The sequence below is a fragment of the Sinocyclocheilus rhinocerous genome, unplaced genomic scaffold (assembly GCF_001515625.1).
Source record: "Sinocyclocheilus rhinocerous isolate Xijiao unplaced genomic scaffold, SAMN03320098_v1.1 scaffold1938, whole genome shotgun sequence".
Classification (NCBI taxonomy): domain Eukaryota; kingdom Metazoa; phylum Chordata; class Actinopteri; order Cypriniformes; family Cyprinidae; genus Sinocyclocheilus; species Sinocyclocheilus rhinocerous.
The window spans coordinates 1,180,951-1,190,043 of NW_015629065.1; the positions used below are offsets into that span (position 1 = coordinate 1,180,951).

The 9,093-nt window shown below is 34.8% G+C and overlaps 1 protein-coding gene across 1 annotated transcript in view; it reads left to right on the plus strand.

The window, feature by feature from the left end:
• The first annotated feature begins 3,448 nt into the window (after positions 1–3,448).
• The window catches only part of megf11 (multiple EGF-like-domains 11), a 136,744-nt gene continuing 131,099 nt past the window's right edge, over positions 3,449–9,093 (plus strand). The window contains exon 1 of the mRNA XM_016550543.1: positions 3,449–3,683. The gene's annotated coding sequence lies outside the window, so the exon portion shown is untranslated. The remainder of the gene's footprint in view (positions 3,684–9,093) is intronic.

Consider the following 9,093-nt stretch of genomic DNA (forward strand, 5'->3'; position numbering starts at 1 on the left):
AATAGGCTTGCCTGCTAATTAAAACTATTTCAACAATCATTTATCAGCATTCAGCTTCAGTAGGCTATATTAAATTGCACGTTACAGACCCAGACCCCCAATATAAAAAGCTAGTTCGTAAAGTTTTATCCTTGGTAACACTTAAATTCTTTCATTAAAACATTTGTTTGTTTATGAATATTCTTCTCTATGGAGTGTGGACGCCCTGCAGTACTTGGTTGAAAACCCTGGCAATAGATGATACAGGCCTATAGAAAAATATTAAATGTACTGCCATTCAGGTCTCCATGCAATTTGGAAGTAACTGTCTATTACAAGTTTGAATTGGCTTTAAAATGAAAACAAAGTCCCTGCTGCAAAACAAACATCTCAAGTCCATATAACTTCCATAAAAGTGTTGTTTTAATAGAAACATAGCAGCCTGTGGTGAGGCATTTACACTGGACTGAATGTATATAATGTAATAATCACATAACCAACACAATATATTATGCATTATATTTTGGTCATTGGTCTTACATCATTAACTCCAGCATTAACATAATGGTTGAAATGTTAGCTATTATATGTTTAAGGAACTTACGATTTCACATAAAACTTGTAGCATACATTTTAACCAGTTGAAAATTATATAAAACAAATCAAATCTGTTTGGAAAAGACATATACCTGTCCATATTGCAATCTCAGAGTCTTGGATTATTATTATCATGCAAGATGGACCAGTTAAACCAGTTGTGAAATGATATTGTTAATACAATATAATACTATCCTGAAGAAGTGGAAAAATAAAGTTCAAATATCTGGACACTTATTTAGACCACATTTCACAGGAAGGGCAACTAGCCCCATTTGGAGATTAAACATAAATTTATACAAATCTTCTCGACACCCCTCAAGGCCTTAAATCTGTCTACAGCTTAGTAAACAAATGCATCTCCTTTGCTCCTTCCAAAGTGGTTTCTTTCTCAGCATTTATTTATGTTTATGCCGGAACCAGTCCAGTTATTGTGCTTTGCGGATTCAGCCTAATTACTTATCTCTGCTCATGCCATCCTCTCATCTGCTGTTTATAGTGCTATTGTGGTTGATATTATTTCTGCTATATATTTTCCTGTACTATATTATTACCATCTGTACTCTGATGGAGAATGTCAAATAGAGAATTAATTACTCTAAGGCCAATTGTGCGTTACCAGGCCTTACTAAGCATGATAAGAAAAATGTTTAGCCAACATTTTTGGCATAAGAATGTAAGTGCATCTATCTTGACTCTCAACATTGTGATGCAGTGTAAACAGGAAACTATAGCCTTTTCTATAGCTGTAAGCAATTTATCAGTAACTTACTCAACAATTCGGTGCAACAGGCAGATTTGCTCTGTCAGCTATTCTGATAGGCTCCCTCCTGTGATTTCATAAAACGCAGATCTGGATAATTACTGAATTTGCATTTAGGTATGAAAGAAATCATGTCCTCTTAGGAACATCAGATACTATTAAAATTGAAGAGTTGTCAAATTAATGATGTGAAAGTTTGAAAAAGAGTAAGCAAAAACAGAAAATGATATTTATTAGCTGAAATTGATTCACTGTTATAAATGGTCTCGTCCTAAGTCATTTTTATTCAAGACGTGTTCAGTGTAGATCTGGAATCTGTGAAAGGCTTTATTTGCAGATAAAAACTAAGATCTTTTATTGTCTGCATTATCCTGTCTTGTGTAGCATATTATGAAGTTATCATGAAGGATCTGTTAAAGGATTGGCCTGGGATATAGGCTAGTACTCTGCTCGTATATGGTGGCTTTTATATACTCACTGCTGGGTGAAGAAACCGACTGTTGTGTATTTTATTATTATCAATAAAAATAAACTTCATAAACGTATTAAGTTTAAAAGGATGGTGGAAAATGACAAGCCTAATCAACACAATAGCCTTAAAGGTTAGATTTATTTCATCATTTTATATGACATTAAGATTAATATTGAAGATATTGTGTACAGTGAAATCCATTGTGAAAGGATTAAATGATTAAACGTAAAATGGATGAAAACAAAGATTTTGTTTTATTGATGAATATATTTTTACCTACACCACCAGTCAAAAGTTTTTGAAGAGTAAGATTTTTAATGCCTTTTAAAGAATTCTCTTCTGCTCACCAAGCCTGCATTTATTTGATCCAAAATACAGCAAAAGCAGTAATATTGTGAAACATTTTTACAATTTAAAATAACTGCTTTCTATCTGAATATATTTGAAATTATTTGATAAAGACATTTATAATGTTACAAAAGATTTCTATTTCAGATTAATGCTGCTCTTCTGAACTTTTTATTCATCAAAGAAACCTCAAAAAAATTATACTCAGCTGTTTTCAACATAATAATAATAAATGTTCTTTGAGCAGCAAATCAGAATATTAGAATGATTTCTGAAGGGTCATGTGACTGGAGTAATGATGCTGAAAATTCAGATTTGAAATCACATGAATAAATTACATTTTAAAATATATTCAAAAATAAAACAGTCATTTTAAATAGTAAAAATATTTCAAAATTGTACTGTTTTTGCAGTTCTTTGGATCAAATAAATGCAGGCTTGGTGAGCAGAAGAGTCTTCTTTAAGAAACATGAAAAATCTTACGTTCAAAAACTTTTGATTGGTAGTGTAGCCTACAATTGTAGTCTGAGCTGTTTTTCTGTATTCAGTGTTCATTAAAAGTCAATACAACACACTAATTTGCAACCTATATTTACTTTTGTAATCTAATGTAGTCTAATCTTATATACAGGTTTTGGACCACTCTTAATAGGCCAATAGGCTATAAAGAATGAGAATGTGACGTAACGCCGCGTTGAGTTCTGGGAAACTGCTTTGTTTATACGCCATATGCGACACTGTTTTCACGCTAATCGGGTAAACGTTAAACACTGTAAACCAAATTCTACAAAACCTAAGAGAGAAATGCAGTGCATATCATGCAGTGCGATAAAATAGCTTCTCTTCCCTGCAAACGATACAATGAAGAATGAATGGTTGTTTAACTTAAAGGCAAAAACAAAACAAAAGATAAGCATTTATCCTTATAGAGAATGAGAAGTAACCATGGGAACGGATAGCGTATCCTGCTAATATGGCGGCGCCTTCCCGAAATGCAATGCGGAGTGAAAAGATCGTGACGTAACTCCTCATTCTCTATACCTAATGCTCACAAGAGGAGGAACATGTAAACAGAGTGAGATTTAATTTAATGATTACGTTTTTTCCCACTCTATTTACTATTGTGGTTTTGCTTTAAGTGTGACACTAAGGTAAAAGTTAACCGAGAACTGTATTTTAATTACTCCAACAAAACGTAAATGTGTTGTTTACTAAGCGCTTGCAGTCTGAGCACCATGATCTCTGACGTCACGTGAGTTTAAAATGAGGCCGCGCGAGAGGCAGAAACATTCCGCAACAGTGTCGGTTACAGAGGATGATCGGCAGCGCAGCGCTCCGACAACACTAGCCTGACAAGGCGAACAGTCCATCGAAATTTATAAAAGACACTCCAGGACTCTTCTTCATGTAGGCTGTCATAAATTACTTACGAGAAAGTGGAGAGTTTAATTCCAGAGACGAAGACTATGGACGAACAGCCAGCAGCGATTTCAGTTCAGGGAAAGTAAAACGGACCAGGAGAAGGTATGTATTTTGTATTTCGCTTCTTTAGCCTATAGTAGTACACTGTAAACTGCAATTAAAATGTATATACGCACTGTGTTGCTGAATCATATGTAAGCTGTTCAGTAAACGGGATGAATAGCCTATATCATGCTGAATTTCTATTGAAAAAAATCTTACTTACAAAATTTAGCCTCAGACGACTTTATAAATTTAGTCTTTGAACATTATTATTCGAGTATAATTTCAGTTGATAGTTAAACTGGTCAATAAAGGTACATATAGGACATTAATGATATTTAATAGCCTAGGCTACTCTTTTATACCCTATAGGCTACATACGACATTTACATGTGTTTTCATTCTGTAAGCTCGCTAATGAAAGTAAATAAAATGTTTTGTTTGGAGAAAATTAAGTTATGTATTTATTTTTAAATTGATAAGTATTTTTTATCATATGTCATTTTAGCTCAGTTTAGGCGACAAGATCGATTGTTTGAGCTGTCAATTTGGCCAACCTACATCGCTGCAGTCTAAATTTATTTATAAGCGTGGTATATTTTCTCCTATAGCCAAAGTTGATGTATCGTATCCAGTACAGTTCTCCAGTCAGTGTCTTCATTCAGTCGAGCTTTTTCTGGCTCTAATTATTTTAGCTAGGAAATGCTGTTATAAATAAAACTAAATGCGTTGTCGTATAGGCAATATGTCAATAAAATCAAATATGCTAACTTAATCTATCCATATTCTATCTTGCTAACTGAATCTTTACTGACGTAATATTATTTAATAAATATTATAGAGTATTGCGTTATCAAACCACTCGTAATGGTTTGATTTCTGTGAAACCTTGTCTTGCCACTGTAATTTACAAGGGTTGTAACTGTAACGCTCTCATTGTAAAACATTAACAGGTATTCATAAAACGAGTTTATGTATGCTAATGAAGACTAACAAATAAGTCAAGCATTTACTGAATAGGCAAGTTACTGTGTTTTTTTTTCTTTCTGTTAAAGGCATATAAAGCATTTCAGACGAGACGACGCACCGGTCGCTCGGGATCGTCTTCTTTCCATTCATTACTTTTGATTTAAAGTTTTGGGGCCACTAGATGGCTCTGTTGAGCAATTTGACAGCCTTATTGAGATGTTCAGAGCCTCTGTGCATTATCAAACAGATGCAGTTCTCTAAATCTAAAAATATATCCGGTTTAGATGATATAGTAGAGTCATTTTTTCCAGCAACAATGTCAGGGACAATATTCCTTCATACAGACAAGAACAGCTCTATAAAATATAACTGGTTGGCCCTTCAGTGTTTATTATCATACATAAGACTGCCGCTGTATGCTGTTTTGTGGGGACATCATTTGTTTGTGATTTGGCAGTGTCTATGTTGTAACTTTATTTTTGAAAATGTATGTCTGAGCTTTCCAGGTTGTGAGGCAGTTGCTTTCTCTGGCTGTTAAATGTCAAAAGTTAAATGTCTCATAACATCAGCACTATTGACTTTCTCGATTCTCGTTGCAAACTAAAGTCATAAAGATGACTGACCAATACCCTTTATGATGCAAAATAAGATGCATATTTCTGTTACTGACATGAAAGTCAGTTTTGAACTCGTCTTTGAAGTGTGCATGACCTGCATTTAATTCAGAATGTGGAAAAACATTATGGGTTTTGTTGCATGTGAAGCAAATGTGTGCACAGTTTTGTCTGACTCTCATTTGTTTCTCAGTCTGTCTGGCATATCTAGGGCTGTGTTTGCCTGCGTGTTGGTTAGTCGACTTGCCTAGACTGCATTACAGCCATCTGTCAAAAAGTCATAAATGTACTTTGCCAATACAGTAATGCAGCTTTTGTTTCCAGTCTTGAGCTTTTAGCCTAATTAAACAGCAGTCTTGTTGAGAAGATATTAATTATTTGACTGCTATTTATTCTGCCCAATTATTCCTTTAAGACAAACTGAAAAAAGGCATTGTTGTGTTTAGTTTTTTCCCCCCAATGCATGAATATTTATTAATATGTGCATATTGTAAAAATTACACATTAAATTTAAATGCAGCTCAGTCTTGAGTCAAGTTATTTCCGGGACTGCTGAATAGGTTTAAAAGGTAAAAAGTGCAAAACTTTGTTTCTCCCAATATAATATTTAGTTATTATGTAAATACAGACACTACATTTGACCAGAGAATCATGAATAATATAGTATTACAACAACAATATCTAAATAAACAATGTACAAGATTTAGAGCAAATATGAAAATAATGATAATGTTTGATGATGTTGACTGCTTGTACCTATTACCACTAGTTCAATATGATCTTGATGTGTTATGTTTTGAGTCCTGCATGTTGTTGTCAAGCCTAACCTTCTGTGTGACTGAGCATGCATGTGTGTGAGTAAGACAGGAGGCTCAACAATGAGAGACTGAGCGCTGCTTTGTGCAGCACCACTGGCCTGTGAGCTCTGATTCGTCCTGACAGCACTTAATGACAGGGAAGCAGGGGCATTTTTGGTTTAATTTTCTGAGCTGGTTTGCAAAGTGAAGCCTGAACCAAGGGCAAAGGCAAATCTTTTGGATATTTTCCTTGCTGTGCCATCGCCTGTAGAGTTTACAGTCTAGTAAACCCTTTCAGCTGGAAATCCTGATGTTTGTTTCAATCAATAGTCTTAATTAGTGCTGATTAATGAAGGAACACTGGCTGTGCATTGCTAATAGTTGTTTGAATTCCCAAGGACGATGCGCTTTAACTATGCTTTGACTGGCATTTTAAGTTCTGAATCAAATTTAAATTTATGACGTGCTTTTGCACATTTCTGAAATATTTAGGCCTGATGATTTTCAAATTGCAGATGAGATTGGTTTTAATTGGTTAGGTATTGGTGCTGGTGAATTGAAGCATATGGGGTAGTTCAAATTAAGATTTCATATTCTGTGTCTAAACACTGACTCAGATCAATGCAGAAAATGAGCTGCATCATTTTGTTTTAGTATTCAGATTTGAAAGGCTTATTTATTTGTATTCAGTCTGGTTAAATGTAATCACAACAACATAAATATAACATTAGTATCACAAGCTGTTAGCTCATTTTTATATTTTATGTTTGTTTCAGCCATTGCATGGAATGTGTTAGAGGATTTAGATGCTAATATAATCAAGGAGATTTAAGAATCATGGCATATACATTTTGAGTTTTAAAGACTGATGCTTTATGTGTGTGTAAAGGTAATCAAAAGTGTTTGGCAAATTGCTATAGAAACTGGATGAAATGTCCTTGTTTTGTTGTGACCCTCTGAGTCTCTGCTTGGTTTCCATTTCCTTTATATGTCTACCGGTTTGCTCATTTTCATGTCAATTTTGTACCTTAATTATTATGACGGACACAAACAGGGATATGGAGACTTGAATAGATGAAATGGCTGTTGGATTGTAGATGTCTTATGCATTAGGATGCTATAGACATGTACTGATCATGGAAGACTTGAGATTGATTGTTTATGGCCCTGTGTTTGTTTGTACGTGATGTCATAAATTATATAAAATAGTTTCTAGTGTTTTGCTGCTCTTCAGATTTATACCTATCTGTCCATTGCTGATGGGCTCCCTTTACAAGAGCGATTGATAGGACTTTTTTCCCAAGAACATGTTTTACCTTTGCTGAAACAGGATTAATATCTAAATATGCAGGCAGTGTTCCATGACCTGTTACATATTCTGGTTTATGTTTTTTTTTTTTATTCATTATTTATGGTTTAAAAAATGTCTGTTTGGTGTTCATTTATCGTTAATTGCTAGAAAATCTCATAATCACATACATTGGTGTTTTAAACTATTAACACTCTTTGGTAAAAGGCTTTTAAAATGGCAAGCCTCATATAAAATTAATAGAAAATAAAATGGCTCATATAATATTTACTTTAACCATTTGAAGTTGAACATAATCTGAAGGTTAAGATACTCTTTTTACTTATATTAGCATAAAATACAACTTTCAAGCCCGATTTTACTTTATTTTTGAAAAATGCACAACAAAAAAATTTAGATGGTAAGAATATGTATGTAGGTTTATTATTAAACAGACTGTCTTTGTAAACCATACAATGATGGATGAAACATCAGCCAATTATAATAAGAATAAATCATGTTCTAAATTGGAATGGGCATATAAAATTGGACTTGAGATGTTCCTCTGCTGGAGTTCACTTGATTATACATTTCTGGTAATGTTTTTTAAAAACATCTTATTTGTTGGGGGGTTGGACAGGTCGAAATTCAGAGGAAATCAATCAATCTCTATTATTCTACTTTAAAGGGGTTCTATTATGCTCTTTTACAAAGTCTTGATTTTGTTTTGGGGGTGTACTAGAACAGGCTCTCATACTAGGTTGTTCGAAAAACACATTATTTTTCACATATTTTACATTATTACAAAACCTCTATCTCCAGTCTGGCATGAACGGCTCGATTAGTTCCTGTATCAAATGAAGGCCCACCTTCTGAAATACGAAATGTGCTGTGATTGGTTAGCAAGGCCAGTGTGTGTGTTTTTGAAAAGTGATTTCTGTTAAATAAAATATCTCCTTTTGAAGTGGACTTTGAACTTTGTAACTTTGCAGATCTTTTTTTATGCTCAAACAGCAACATTACAGACTAACTAAAGTTGAAAAAGTGAAAAAGCATAATAGGACCCCTTTAACATGGTATTCAGTATTTCATGTTGTATTCAGTATCTGATTTGATGTAAACAGCAATTTATAGGTCAAACCTTGTAATTAGAGCCCGACCGATATATTGCTTTCCCGATATTATCGGCCGATATGAGCCTGTCGCAGATATATCGGTATCGGCAAATATGCCGCCGATATGAAATTTTTTTTTACAGAACATATATAACGCAGATTAAATGCTTCTGAATGGTGTAATTACTTAGTTTGTCCAGCAGAGCGCGCTCCATTGTTGCTACTGGCGACCCAGGTCAGTGTAGTGTAGAGAGGCGCGGATGAGCTCAAACTTCACCCGAGTCCGCTGCTTCAAATTATCCGCCCGCCACCCACCCGCACCTATATTTGATCGTCACATTACAATGATTCTAATTCTTAGTTTTGCATGATGATATGATGAATGGATGGTTAATTTTTAACAGCAGATTCAGTGACGTTAGAGACTAGAGCTGATCTGCGCATCAAGCGTAGGCGGCGCATTAAAGCCTGTGTTACGGCCACCGGAGTTGATTGCGGCCACTCAGTCAATGCTGGTGTTTATACCGGCCGCGCCGCGGCCCAGAACTCATGCTTATTACATCGGTCACATCACATTTTATAACTGGGTGTCTACACCGGCGCAACAAAATACAATAGAACCCATCAGGACCGGCCCAAGCCTTTATGGGGCCCTAAGCAGAATTTTATTTGGGGGCCCCTCGGTGC